A 15606-nucleotide genomic window follows, 5' to 3' on the forward strand; every position below is an offset into this window, starting at 1 on the left:
TTGGGGGTTGGCTGGCTGAGTCACATGTGCATCCCGCCACTCTGGGGGTAAGGCTTGGGGATTAGGTCCATATAATCCCGCATCAGGGGGTGCTGGCACCTTCCGAAGGCGGCTGGCATGCCACCGAGAGCCGTCAGTGAGGCAGAAAGTGGCTGGTCCAAGTTGGCGGCTGATTTGGAGAGGGGAGGACCAGAATGACGCCATCTTATTATTGCGGTGAGGCCTGCGGACTCTGACCCAATCGGAGACTGAGATGTTGGGCGCCTTGGCCCTCTTCGACTGGTCAAAGCGGAGTTTCATCTTCTCCTGCTGTCTAGCGACTGTGGCTTGAGCCGGTGGAGCAGGGCTCTGAGCTAGCGAGGGGCGGAGCCTGCCAAGGGGCAGCATGAGCTCACGGCCTAGCATGAGGGATGCGGGTGAGACCTGTTAAGTCTGTGTGTCCCAGTTAAGCTTATTATAAATCACTGGACACAGACCACAAGAATAACTTTAACAGGTCTTTACTATTCGGAGGTCAGGGCTGAACTGCCCAGCAAATCCCTACACAACACTTATATACCGGTGTGGTCACCACCGGTATTACAGTATACAGCAGCCAAGAGAAAGTAGTACATCTCTTAAGGTAGTTCTCTTAAGGTGGAACAGGTTACATACACCACAATCCTCCCTTTTTAGCTTAACAGTTATATCCCCATTTAACATAACATAATAACATATATATATACAACTTCATGCAAAACAGTTCAAAGATTCAGTCTCTGAGGAGGCCTCCTGATTCGAGTTGGATAACGCCTTTCAGGGGTCTCTGATTCTCGTTGCTGGGTTGACTCATCTAGTTGGTCTTTTATGGATTGGACATCATCATCAGGTACATTCACTTCTGAGGTAGATGCTTCAGGTTCACTAACTTCTTCCACGGTTGTCTCTGCCGTAACCATAGGTTCGACCCTTGTTCTCGATTCTACCAGTTGGTCAGCATGACGCCGTATTACATTTTCACCAATATCTACCGTGTACATCAGTGGTCCTTGTCTGGCCCGAATTGTTCCAGATTGCCATTTCTCGTTTTTATAGTCCCGGGCTAACACTGGTTGTCCTATTTCGAAACTCCGAGTGGTCTTGTTATTTATATGCTGGAACTGTTTGTTTTCAACTTCCCTCCGCACATTTGGTTTTAACAAGTCCAACCTGGACCGCAACCTCCTGTTATAGAACATCATGGCAGGACTTTGGTTTGTCACTGCATGAGTGGCGTTTCGATATGCCAGTAGGAATTTGTCCACCTTGTGTTGTAGTGGGATCTGATCTTCGCTCATGGCCTTTATTGCTTTTTTGAACGTTTGTACAAATCTCTCGGCCAACCCGTTTGTAGCCGGATGATATGGGGCAGAGGTATGATGTTTCACCCCATTCTTCTTCATGAATTTCTGGAATTCTTCTGACACGAACTGCGGTCCGTTGTCTGAACATATTTGTTCTGGCAATCCATTTCTTGCAAATATCGTTCTTAGCACCGCGATCGTCTTTTCCGAGGTAGTGGTAGTCATCTTAATCACTTCTGGCCATTTAGAATGTGCGTCCACCGCAATTAAAAACATGGAGTCCATGAATGGACCAGCAAAGTCAATATGTACACGTTGCCATGGGGTTGAAGGCCATTCCCATGGATGCAGCGGTGCAATCGGAGGTGCATTTTCCACTTTTTGGCACCCTGAGCAGCTTTTCGTCAGATCCTCTATCTGTTGGTCGATACCCGGCCACCACACATAAGTCCTAGCAAGGCTTTTCATCTTGACTCCCCCCAGATGACCTTCATGCAGTTCCTTTAGAACTCTCTCTCTTAACTTAGGAGGAATAATCACCCTTGTTCCATACATCAATGTTCCTTGACAGACGGACAGCTGGTCTCATCTTGCTGAGAATGCCGGTAACAGTGGATCACCATGTGCTGGCCATCCCTTCACTGTCACTTCGTAGACCCGGGACAGTGTCGGGTCGTTCCTGGTTTCTCTTTCAATACTTGCATTGGTGACTGGTAAACATTCGATGATGGTCGAGTGAAATAACTCAACAGGGTCAACCGTCGGTGCCTCCTCCTCTGTAGGTAGTGGCAGGCGCGACAGCCCATCAGCATTACCATGCTGCTTTGTACCTTTGAATTCAATCTGATATTGATGTGCCCCTAGGAAAAGGGACCATCTCTGGAGTCTCTGTGCTGTCATCACCGAAACACCCTTCTTAGGGTTAAAAATGGATACCAACGGCTGGTGGTCTGTCAGAAGCGTAAACTTTTGGCCCTGCAGGTAATGATTAAACTTCTTTACTCCCCACACAAGGCTGAGAGCCTCCCTATCTATCTGAGCATAGTTGCGCTCAGCGGAGGTCAATGATCTGGATGTGAACGCGACTGGCCTCTCCAGGCCATTTGGCAACTTGTGTGAGAGTACTGGCCCAATACCATATGGAGAAGCATCACAAGCCAAACGAATAGGCAGCGTTGGGTTGAAGTGAGCCAACACTTCCTCTGAGGTGATCAATGCCTTGCTTTTGCGAAAGGCCCTCTTACAGTCCTCGCTCCACTTCCATGGTACTCCCTTCTGCAAAAGAGCGTTCAGTGGGTGCAGCACCGTGGATAAATTTGGCAGAACCTTATGGTAATAGTTAATCAACCCTAGGAACGACCTCAACTGGGATACATTATCCGGAGCGGGAGCCTTCACAACAGCTTCGATCTTGTCAGGAGACTTATGAAGCCCCTCCTGGTCAATGACATGACCACAGTACGAGATCCGCTTCTGAAAGAACTCACATTTCTGGCGATTAACTCGAAGTCCATATTCTTTCAATCTGGTGAGCACCAGTTCCAAATTTGCAAGGTGTTCCTCGTCATCATCTCCTGTAATCAAAATATCGTCCAGGTAACATTGTGTGCCTGGAATTCCCTGTAATACCTGCTCCATGGCCCTCTGCCAAATTGCTGGAGCCGATGCCACTCCAAAAACCAGTCTATTATACCGGTACAAGCCTCTATGCGTGTTGATCGTGAGATACTGGCGTGACTCTTCCTCAACTTCCATCTGTAAGTACGCCTGCGCCAGGTCTATCTTGGTGAAGTGTTTCCCGCCAGACAACGAAGCGAAGATATCCTCAATCCGCGGAAGCGGATACTGCACCGTGTGAAGCACCGGATTAACAGTGATCTTGAAATCTCCACAGATGCGAACCTTCCCCGGTTCCCCCGGCTTGTTGCTCGATGAACGCTTCATGACGGGAACAATGGGTGTGGCCCACTCACTCCAGTCTACCTTAGACAGTACTCCTGAATGTTCTAGCCCTTCCAGCTCAGCTTCCACAGCAGGTCGTATCGCATAAGGTACCGGTCTGGCCTTGAAAAATTTCGGGTTTGCATGTTCTTCAACCTTGATGTTTGCCGTAATTCCTCTCAGTGTTCCCAGTCCCTGTTGGAACACCTCTTTAGCATCGTCCAATATTCTGGACAATCGTTTAGGTTTGACATCTTTTTTACCGGAATCTACCGTTAGTGCTTTTAAGGAATGCCAGTCCATATTTATTTTCCTAATCCACTCCCGTCCCAGTAGTGGTGGACCCCCCTCAGGTAGCACATATAAGTCCATTCCTCGGCTTTCTTTGCCCTTGTGGACCACCTTTACCTCTATCTTCCCGATGGGGTATACTCTTTGCCCCGTGTATGTTTTCAATACAATCTCCGTATCCCGTAGGGGAATATGTGGGAATAACCTTTTGTAATCTTGCTTATTCATGACCGTCAATGCCGACCCAGTGTCCAATTCCATCTTCACTTGGACTCCTGCTATCTGAAGTGTGACCCAAATTGTTTGGAGGTCTGCTTCCTTACCAACATTGTGTACTCTTAGACTACCCAGTTCATTACTGCTGGAGTCTGAATCTGACTTCTGTTCGTTCGAACTGTTCTCTGTCACCTTGTGTACCTTTCTGTACTTTTCCTGTGGTGACTTTTTGTTGCTGGTCTTCTTTCCTGACCGGCATACTTTAGCTATGTGACCAAGCCTGCCACATTTTCTGCATTCCTGATTTTTGAACCAGCACTGGTTCTGATCGTGCGTTGTCTTTCCACAACGATAACATTTTACTGTACCCAAGACCATTTGATTGGTGCTGAGTTCCGGTGACCGTAGCTGCATTTCCGCCGTGCCTCTCGCTGCGGCTTCGTGCGATGCTGCAATAGTGACAGCTTTATCAAGCGTAAGATCATTCTCCTCAAGCAGTCGCTTTTGTGTTCCTTCTTTTAACAATCCACACACAAATTTATCTCTCAGCGCATCTGCTAGGCCTGTTCCAAACTGACAGTGCTTTGATAGCTTACGCAGTTCAATTAAAAATTCAGCGTTGCTTTCGTCTTTCAGCTGCATTCTTCTGTGAAATTTAAATCGTTCCGCTATCATCAGCGGCGTGGGGTTTAAATGATTTTTCAGGACAGTAACAATATTCGCGAAAGTCTGATCCGACGGTTTATTTGGTGATAGAAGGTGCTTCAATAGCCCGTATGTCTTCGCACCCATTGAGCTTAATAAGGTTAGTGCTTTCTCATCATCTGGTACCTTATTTGCTTTACAATAAACTTCCATGCGTTCTACATACGTGGTCCAATCTTCGATATCGCTATCAAAGGTATTAATGTTCCCATGTTTAGGCATCCTTGCAAGTTTTTTAAATTTTTCTTTTTCTCAAAATGGCGGCTTCCCGCGCTTGTCTTCTTCCCCCGCCTACTAAAATGGCGGCTTCCCGCATTTGCCTTCTTCCCCCGCTGGCTGCAATGGCGATTGCCGTGCTGCTGCCGTTCTCGCCTCCCCAGCGGTTCTCAATTCCCCGACGCTGCTTTGCCTCGCAGCCCCGCTTGCAGCCCGGTCCTTTACACCGGCTGCGTTTGAGTTCTCCGCGGCTCTCGTGCCTTAAGCTGCCCCAGTCGCTGCGCCTCTCGGCCTCGATTGCAGCCCGGCCCTTTTTACCGGCCGTGGTCGAGTTCTCCGCCCTTTTTCCTCCGTTTTCCCTCCCCCACTCCACGGTCAACGCAGCCGACTTTCTGCTCGTGTCGCTGATCGGCTTACCTACCACCGTGGTAGAAGGGATGATCACTGCCTGTCGCTGATGGAGGGCTTCGTGGTCAGAATTTTTCTTTTTAACCCGGGTTCTCGATGCCTCCCGTGCGATGGTGCTCAGCAGGATGATGAGGGCGGATGCCTCTTCTCGACGCCCGTTCTGAGGACGAAGCTGCCTTGGATGTAAAACTGCCGCAGGGTAAGATCGGACTCGTCGCCACTGTTAAGTCTGTGTGTCCCAGTTAAGCTTATTATAAATCACTGGACACAGACCACAAGAATAACTTTAACAGGTCTTTACTATTCGGAGGTCAGGGCTCAACTGCCCAGCAAATCCCTACACAACACTTATATACCGGTGTGGTCACCACCGGTATTACAGTATACAGCAGCCAAGAGAAAGTAGTACATCTCTTAAGGTAGTTCTCTTAAGGTGGAACAGGTTACATACACCACAAGACCCCTGTAGTGGAATGCTGGGAGGCTCTGCAGTGCAGCAGTGTGTGGAGGAGGGCCTTGTCAAACGCACACCCCTGGGATAGGTGTGCTCTGAGGCCATTTTTCAGTGCCTGGTTAAAACGCTCCACCCCCCCACCCCCCCATTTGACTCAGGGTGGTAGTACGCTGTGCGAATGTGACGGATGCCCTTGCTCTCAAGGTAAGAGGAGAGTTCCGAAGAGACCATTTGGGGGCCATTGTCTGTGGTGATGGCCTTTGGATGCCCCCAGCGGGAGAAGAGGGACTCAAGGATATCAATGATGACCCGAGAGGTGAGCCCACGGCAGTGACCTCTGGCCATTTTGAGTGCAGGTCATAGGTCACCACTAGGAACCGTTGATGGTGGGGGACACCATGGATCTCCCCGCAGACATCCAGCTGCAGGTGCTCCCAGGGCTGAGAGGGCCAGGCAAGGGGTTGCAGGGATGGGGGAGCTTGGTGGCCAGTCTTGCCACTTACAAGGCAGGCTGCACAGTCCTTGACCAGGGCCTCGATTTCCCTGTCGATACCCGGCCACCACACTAGGTCTCGGCATCATTGTTTGAGCTTCACTATGCCCAAGTGGCCCTCATGCGCCATGGATAAAACACGCGCACGAAGGGCACTTGGGACCACAGTGCAGAGCCCACGTGCAACACAGGAGTCATTCCAGCAGGAGAGCTCCTCTTTAACTCTGAAGTAGGCAGACAGTTCCTCAGGCACCTTGCGAGGCCAGCCATCTCTGATGAAGGTGCACAGCTGGTAGAGCGCTGGATCCTGTTCAGAGGCCTCTTTGAGCTCCTGGAGAGAGACTGTGGTTTGGAGAGGCGTGTGCAGCATCTGGACGATATCCTGTTCCACATGTTCAGACCCGACGAGTGGGGCTGGGGCAGAGACAGTGCGGGAGAGCAGATCTGGTGTGAACTGGAGACTGAAATTGTATTGGCGGAGGCGGTCAGACCAGCGGTGTAGACGCAGTGGTCTGTGGCCCATGCCGGATGTCGACAGCAGGGCAGTGAGAGCCTGGTGATCGGTTCGCAGGGTGAAGGCACGGCCATACGTGTACAGGTGCCACCGCTCACATGCCCAGGCGCACGCCAGCGCCTCACGCTCGCCTACTGAGTACTTCTGTTCGGTGGGGCTAAGGGCTCGGGAGGCAAAGGTGATTGGTTTCTCCACTCCATTCTGTATCTGCGATAACACCGCCCCCACAGCTGCAGCGGACGCGTCGCAGGTGACGAGGGTGGGGCTGGCGACGTCAAAGTGAGCCAACACTGGAGGCGACGTGAGCTGCGATTTGAGGAGGCGAACAGCTTCCGTACAGGCTTGTGACCACACCCAGGGCTCATCCTTTCGCAGGAGCTGGCGCAGTGGGGCTGTGGTGGCTGAGTACTGGGGCAAAAACTTCAGGTAGTACCCAGTCATGCCAAGGAAGGAGGCAACCTGTGCTGCAGAGCTGGGTTCTGGGATGCTGTGAATGGCATCCACGTTTGACTGGAGTGGGGATATACCGTCAGCCGACAACCGAAACCCCACAAATTCGATCTCTGAAACAGCAAAGACACACTTTTCGCCATTGTGTTTTGCTAGAGCTGTGAAAACTCTGTGAAGGCATTCGTCGTGAGTGGAGGTCGAGGGCCCATGCACGACAATGTCATCCAGGTAGATGACCACCCCAGGAATGCCCGCGAGCACAGAGGACATCACCTTTTGGAAGCAGCTGGGTGCAGAGCTAAGTCCAAATGGCATCCTGGTGTACCGAAAGACGCCAGCATGTGTCACAAAAGCAGTGAGGTCCCTGCTGCTGGGGTGGAGGGGAACCTGTAGATAGCCCTGTCGAAGGTCCAGTTTCGAGAACAGGATGGAACCATAGAACTGCGCTGTGAGTTCCTCTGACGTGGGCAGTGGATACTTGTCAGGGATTACGGCCTTATTCACTGCTCGAAGATCGACACAGACGCGTAGACCACCTGACGTTTTCGTTGCGACCACCAGGTTGGAGACCCATGGGGAGGCATCAACTGGTTCGATGATGCCGGCTTCCAGTAGCTGCTTTAGTTCAGCTGTGACCCTGTCACGGAGAGCAAGCGGGATGCGGCGCAGTGGCTGAATGACAGGGGTAACGGTGGAGTCAACCATGGGCTGGTGGGTGAAGGCAGTCAGGCAGCCCAGACCCTCGAAGAGTGCTGGCCATGTTTGGCGCCACGGTGAGGCGACGTGCAGAATCGCAGACCCGCCGGTGTCCAAGAGAGAAAAACCCAGGTCAGTGAAAAGATCCAGTCCTATTAGGTTAGCTCCTTGGCGTGCCACATGAAAACAAAAATCTGGCAAAACTTTTGTTCCATAGCGTACAGTGAGGTTGACTGAGCCCACTAGTCCAATTTTCAAATTACCATACCCGCAAAGAGCAGTGGAGGGCACAGAGAGTGGCAGGGAGCTGAAAAAGCGTTTGAATGTGTCCACATTCAGCAGTGAGACACTGGCTCTGGTATCCAACAACAGCAGGATGCACACATCATTCAGGTTAATTGTGCATGACTTGAAAGCCACTACTGGCCCAGAGCTCACGTTGTGAATAATAGTGCTTGAGGACTGAGAGTGTTCATTTGTAGCAACCGGGGCAGAGCGGCAGACATTGGCAAAGTGATTTTGTTTTCCACAATTGCGACAGGCTTGGCCGCGCGCGGGGCAATTCTGCACTCTGGTAGCATGTGAACGAGAGCCGCAGTTTCCACACTGTTGCCGCGGTAGCGCGCGTTGCTGCTGTCGCGCGAGCATTACCGTGTCAGAGTTGTCGAGGCCGAGGGCACTGTCACTGGGTGTGTGTGCTAGTTTCGCTGCACATTCGGCTGCAGACTCCACTTGAAAGGCAATGTTGACTGCCTGTGACAACGACAGATCGTCGGACTCGAGTAACAGTCTTTCACGCACTCTCACGTTGTTGGTGTGCTCTATTAGTTGATCACGCACCATCTCATCTTGTAGTTCACTGAACTTGCACGAGCTAGCTAACCCCCTCAAATTAGCCACGTATTGATGCACTGACTCGCCGAGGAGTTGGTGACGCTGTCTAAAAATGAATCGCCGCAGGAGGGCACTTTGTGGGGCAGAGAAGTGTGTGCTTAACAGAGCCACAGCCTCATCATATGTTTGGATTGAGTCTGCTGTGCATAATGTCCCAAGAACACGCTGGCCCTCCGCTCCCAAGCAATGGGATAACAGTGCCTTTTTCCGAGCCGTACTCACAGTTTCTAGTCCAAGAGCAATGAGGTAGGTTTCAAAGGACTGTAACCAGTGAACCCATGGGATCGGGGGCTCACCGGGTAGTGCAAGGAAGGGAGGAGGTGGTGGAAGAGAGATTTCAGCCATCCTTGTTGCCAAATGTTGCGTTTTCAAAGATAATCCAGAGACCGTCAGCAGAGTTCAGTCCATGGTGCTTTTATGATGGCTGCCACACACACACACTTCCAGGCACAAGCAATCGAATACCTATACACAATACAATGATAACAGCACTATCAAACTCCATGTGCTCAGGCCAAGGTAATTGAGTACCTATCACCAATGTCAGACATAACAGACGCACGACAGAGATCCGCAGGGATCGGTGCCGGGTCCCTTGCTGTTTGTAGTGTACATTAATGATTTAGATATGAATGTAGGAGGTATGATCAGTAAGTTCACAGATGACACGAAAATTGGTGGAGTGGTAAATAACGAGGAGGGAAGCCTCAGGCTACAGGACGATATAGACGGGATGGTTAGATGGGCAGAACAGTGGCAAATGGAATTTAACCCTGAAAAGTGTGAGGTGATGCATTTTGGGAGGACTAACAAGGCAAGGGAATACACAATGAATGGTAGGACCCTAGGAAGGACAGAGGATCAGAGGGACCTTGGTGTGCATGTACATAGATCCCTGAAGGCAGCAGGACAGGTAGATAAGGTCGTTAAAAAGGCATATGGGATACTTGCCTTCATTAGCCGAGGCATAGAATATAAGAGCAGGCAGGTTATGATGGAGCTGTACAAAACGCTAGTTAGGCCACAGCTGGAATATTGTGTGCAGTTCTGGTCGCCACACTGTAGGAGGGATGTGATTGCATTAGAGAGGGTGCAGAGAAGATTCACCAGGATGTTACCTGGGCTGGAGCGCTTCAGCTATGAAGAGAGACTGGACAGGCTGGTGTTAAGTCTGTGTGTTATAGTGAGAATTACTACACAGACCACAAGAGTAAATTCAACAGGTCTTTACTGGTTGGAGGTCGGACTATACTGAATACAATATTATTACACTGCGCTTATATACCGGTGTGGTCACCACCGGTATTACGTATACAGCAGCCAAAGAAAGCAGTACCTTTCTTAAGGTGGACCAGGCTTAAGTTCTCTTAAGGTGGAACAGGTTACATACGCCACAGCTGGGGTTGTTTTCCTTAGAGCAGAGAAGGCTGAGGGGGGACCTGATTGAGGTGTACAAAATTACGAGGGGCATAGATAGGGTAGATAGAAAGGAACTTTTCCCCTTAGTAGAAGGGTCAATAACCAGGCGGCTTAGTTTCAGGGTAAGGGGCAGGAGGTTTAGAGGGGATTTGAGGAAAAACTTTTTCACCCAGAGGGTGGTTGGAATGTGGAACTCACTGCCTGAAAGGGTGACAGAGGCAGGAACCCTCACAACATTCAAGAAGCATTTAGATGAGCACTTGAAATGCCATAGCATACAAGGCTACGGACCAAATGCTGGGAAATGGGATTAGAACAGGCAGGGCTTGATGGCCAGTGCGGACACGATGGGCCGAAGGGCCTCTTTCTGTGCTGTATAACCCTATGACTCTGTGACTCCAGCGGACCTGGAAGACCTGGTGTCTCGGCCTCCTGCTCGCTTGGCGCTGATTTGCACCAAACCGTGGGGTTTTTCCCTATGGGGATCCACCTGAGGTGGAGGCCCAGAGCACAATCCTCATTGTGGCATTCGTTGTTGGGGGCTGGGGTTGGGTTCCCCGCTCCCCTGGAAATTCAGGTGTGTTGCCCCAATGGCGAGGCGGGAGAGGGCAGTAAGCACTGGAGGAAAGCAACCAGGGGCACGGCTGCCACAGGTAGCTGGAACGTTTACATAGAAACATAGAAACATAGAAGATAGGAGCAGGAGCAGGCCATTCGGCCCCTCGAGCCTGCTCCGCCATTCAATGCGATCATGGCTGATCATCCAAATTCAGTACCCTGTCCCTGCCTTCTCCCCATATCCCTTGATCCCTTTAGCCTCAAGAAATATATCTAACTCCGTCTTGAATATATTTAATGAATTGGCCTCTGCTGCCTTCTGTGGTAGAGAATTCCACAGGTTCACCACTCTCTGGGTGAAGAAATTCCTCCTCATTTCTGTCCTAAATGGCTTACCCCTTTATCCTTAGATTGTGACCCCTGGTTCTGGACTCCCCCGCCATCGGGAACATCCTTCCTGCATCTAGTCTGTCTAGTCCTGTTAGAATTTTATAAGTTTCAATGAGGACAAAGCAGCCCGCTTGATTGGCACCCCATCCACCACCTTAAACATTCACTCCCTCCACCACCGGCGTACCATGGCTGCAGTGTGTACCATCTACAAGATGCACTGCAGCAACTCGCCAAGGCTTCTTCGGCAGCACCTCCCAAACCCGCGACCTCTTCCACCTAGAAGGACAAGGGCAGCAGGCGCATGGGAACACCACCACCTCCGAGTTCCCCTCCAAGTCACACACCATCCTGACCTGGAAATATATCGCCGATCCTTCATCGTCACTGGGTCAGAATCTTGGAACTCCCTCCCTAACAGCATTGTGGGAGTACCTTCACCACACGGACTGCAGCGGTTCAAGAAGGCAGCTCATCACCACCTTCTCAAGGGCAATTAGGGATGGGCAATAAATGCCTTGCCAGCGACACCCAGATCCCATAAGGGAATAAATGAGTCTACACCAGACCCAGACACAAGGCGAGGAAAACCCCCAGGTGTGGAGAGCTTTGGGAACCACAGACCCAAAGTCGCCCATTCCTCCCGATCACGTTACACTCACCCCACCTCAGGTCTCACGTACCCTATCCCAAAATGTTACCTTCTGAAGGAAATCTGTCTAATTTGCATTCGAATGAATCAATGCGACCTGCCCCCAGCATCTCCCCAGGGAGCCTGTTCCATAGATTGTCCGCTCGCTCACTGAAACAATGTCTCCGCAGATACATTTTGAATTTAAGCCCCCTTTCACGCGCAGGCCGTGTCCCCTAGTTCTGCTGTTCTGGGCAAGGTGGAATAGCTGGCCACGGGCTACGTAATCCAGTCCCTTTAGAATACTGACAACTGCAATCGTATCGCCTCTCAACCTTCTCTTTTCCAGTGAGAACAGGCCCAATGAGATAAGATAAGCATCTGTCTCCGCCGCATCTGCTCCGATGATGCCACCTTCCACACCAGTGCTTCCGACATGTCTTCCTTTTTCCTCAACCGAGGATTCCCCTCTACCGTGGTTGACACGGCCCTCGACCGTGTCCGTTCTATCTCCCGCACTTCTGCCCTCACCCCTGACCCTCCCTCCCGGAACCACGATAGGGTTCCCCTTGTCCTCACCTTTCACCCCACCAGCCTCCACATTCAACGGATCATCCTCCACCATTTCCGCTACCTCCAAAGTGATCCCACCACCAAACACATCTTCCCCTCCCCTCCCCTTTCAGCATTCCGTAGGGACCGCTCCCTCCGAGACACCCTAGTCCACTCCTCTATCACCCCCAGCACCCCTTCCCCTTCGCCTGGCACCTTCCCGTGCAAGCGCAGGAGATGCAACACCTGCCCTTATACCTCCACCCTTCCCACTGTCCAGGGCCCCAAACACCCCTTCCAGGTGAAACAGTGATTTACTTGTACTTCTTGCAATCTAGTATACTGTATTCGCTGCTCACGATGCGGTCTCCTCTACATTGGGGAGACCAAACGCAGATTGGGTGACCGCTTTGCGGAACACCTCCATTCAGTCCGTAAGGATGACCCCGAGCTTCTGGTCGCCTGTCATTTTAATTCACCGCTCCATTCCCACTCGGACCTCACCGTACTCGGGCTCTTGCATTGTTCCACGGAAGCTCAGCGTAAACTCGAGGAACAGCACCTCATCTTCCGATTAGGCACTTTACAGCTTTCCGGACTCAATATCGAGTTCAACAATTTCAGATCATAACCTCGGCCCCCATTACATTTTTACTTATTTTTTATCCACACCTTTGTTTTGGCCCTCCCCGCCTTTTTCTCTCTCCAACATGGCAGCTGTCTCCCATTCTGCCAGAACATTTCACACCTAATCGAGAGCCATCTTTTGTCTCTTTACTAGTCCTATCACCATCTCGTCTCTTCACGTCTCTTTTGTTCTCTCTCACACTGGCCTTTTAATTTGTTTCATTTCCTGTGCTTCTTCAGTCTTGACAAAGGGTTTTGACCCGAAACGTTGACTATTTTTCTCTCCACGGATGTTGCCTGGCCTGCTGAGTTTTTCCAGCACTTTCTGTTGTTATTTCGGATTTCCAGCATCTGCAGTATTTTGCTAAGATAAGATAAGCACTGCTTTCTAGTCTTGGCTGATTCCATTTACCATAAGTCCTACTTTCTGTTGACAGGAACCTTACCTGATCAGACAATGACCTGACAGCCTGAACTCTCGGCCTGGTTTCTGCGATGTTGCTCAACACTATCAGAAGTTGCCGTTCCCTCAGCCTAGCCAGGCTGTGTTTTATTGAACCAGTCCGGCTATATCATTCGGGTTGCTGCAAAACAACAGTTTGTATTTATATGGCGCCTTTAACGTAGTGAAACATCCCAAGGCGCTTCACAGGAGCGTTATCGGGCAAAATTTGACACCGAGCCACATAAGATCTTAGGGCAAGTGACCAAAAGCTTGGTCAAAGTATGTAGGTTTTAAGGAGCGTCTTAAAGGAGGAGAGAGAGGCGGAGAGGTTAAGGCAGGGAATTCCCGAGCTTAGGGCCCAGGCAACAGAAGGCACGGCCGCCAATGGTGGAACGATTATAATCGGGGATGCTCAAGAGGGCAGAATCAGAGGAGCGCAGAGATCTCGGAGGGTTGTGGGGCTGGAGGAGGTTACAGAGATAGAGAGGGGCGAGGAGGCCATGGAGGGATTTGGAAAACAAGGATGAGAATTTTTGTTGGCAGACCGGGAGCAAATGTAGGTCAGCGAGCACAGGGGGTGATGGGCGAACGGGAGTTAGGACAGAGGCAGCAGAAGTTTTGGATGAGCTCGAGTTTACGGAGGGTGCAAGGTAGATGGCCGATCGGGTGAGCATTGGAACAGTCAAGTCCAGAAGTAACAAAGGTATGGATGAGGGTTTCAGCAGCAAATGGGCTGAGGCGGAGACGGCCGATGTTTACGGGGGTGGAAGTAGGCGATCTTGGTGAGGAGATGATATGGGGTATTCGGAAGGTCGGCTCAGCGTCGAGCTGAACGGCAAGCTTGCGAACGGTCGGGATCAGCCTCCGGCAGTGGCCAGGGAGAGCAGTCACTGTTGTAACCTAGGAAACGCGGCAGCCAATTTGCGCACAGCAAGCTCCCACAAACAAAACGAGATAATGACCAGATCAACTGTTTTCAATCTTAGTTGAGGGATAAATATTGGTCCCAGGACACCGGAGATAACTCCCCTGCTCGTCGTCAAGATAGTGTCATGGGATTTTTTTTATGTCCACCTGAGAGAGCAGACGGGAGCTTCGGTTTAACATCTCATCGAAAGACGGCACCTCCGACAGTGCAGGGCTCCCTCACTACTGCACTGGGAGTGTCAGCCTAGATTTTGTGCTCGAGCCTCTGGAGTGGAGGACTCGAAGCCACAACCTTCTGACTCAGGGATGGAGCGAGGGATACTAAATGGTATGTTGGCCTTCGTAGCGAGAGGGTTTGAGTACAGGAACAAGGATGTCTTGCTGCAGTTGTACAGGGCCTTGGTGAGACCACATCTTGAGTATTGTGTGTTTTGGTCACCTTATCTGAGGAAGGACGTTCTTGCCATGGAGGGAGTGCAGCGAAGATTCACCAGGCTGATACCTGGGATGGCAGGAATGACGTATGAGGAGAGATTGTGTCGATTGGGCTTATATTTGCTGGAGTTTAGAAGAATGAGAGGGAGAGTTGTTGGAGCTGCACTCATCCAGGCAAGTGGAGAGTATTCCGTCACACTCCTGACTTGTGCCTTGTAGATGGTGGAAAGGCTTTGGGGAGTCAGGAGGTGAGACACTCGCCGCAGAATACCCAGCCTCTAACCTGCTCTTGTTGTCATAGTATTTATTGATAAGAGATTGATTGCTAGGACTAGTCAACAACTCCATTATCATTGGCTCATGCGACTCCCAGGATGGGAGAAGATGAACTAGATGGACCTTGGTCTTTTATGGTCCCACAATTCCTATGTCATTTTTAAGGAGCGCCGACTTTAAGCTGGTTGGCGGTTTACTACCAATATCTCACCATGGGATTTCCACCAATTATCTCCTCAACGTTCCCGCTTTCACTGTAAACGTTCTGGCTCACGCCACTGCCTTGCGGGGTTTTTTTTGTGCGGTTTCACCTGGGCCAACTATGGACTGGGATTACTGTTAACGATACCGACCATTAGTCTAACCACTTGACTTCTGTGCGCCACGACGGTCTCCATGGCTTATAGCGGGGGCTTGTTGGTGTTTAAGCGATTTGCCCGCTACTCGAGGTGGACGAAATAGCGGAGGTGTGCAGAATAAAGACGGTGTCAGACGCGCTCTTCAGCCTGGCCAAACATTGCGCAATTCTTCAGCTCTACCTGATAAGGGTAGGAGGTGCCAAACTCCTAAAGAGGAGAATCTGCCGCTGATGCACGTACTCCCCTCGCTCAGCCATTATTCACCAGGCTCCCGATACAAACAGTGGCCCCCCCCCCCCCCACCCCACCTCCCTGTCTGACTGCACTGCAGCACTGAGGCACTCCGCTCTTGCAGACCAGCTGAGCAGGCGCAATGGGAACACCACC

Source organism: Somniosus microcephalus, unplaced genomic scaffold, assembly GCF_052327205.1.
Source record: "Somniosus microcephalus isolate GS21.2 unplaced genomic scaffold, FLI_Smic_1.0 unresolved_chr1, whole genome shotgun sequence".
Classification (NCBI taxonomy): Eukaryota; Metazoa; Chordata; class Chondrichthyes; order Squaliformes; family Somniosidae; genus Somniosus; species Somniosus microcephalus.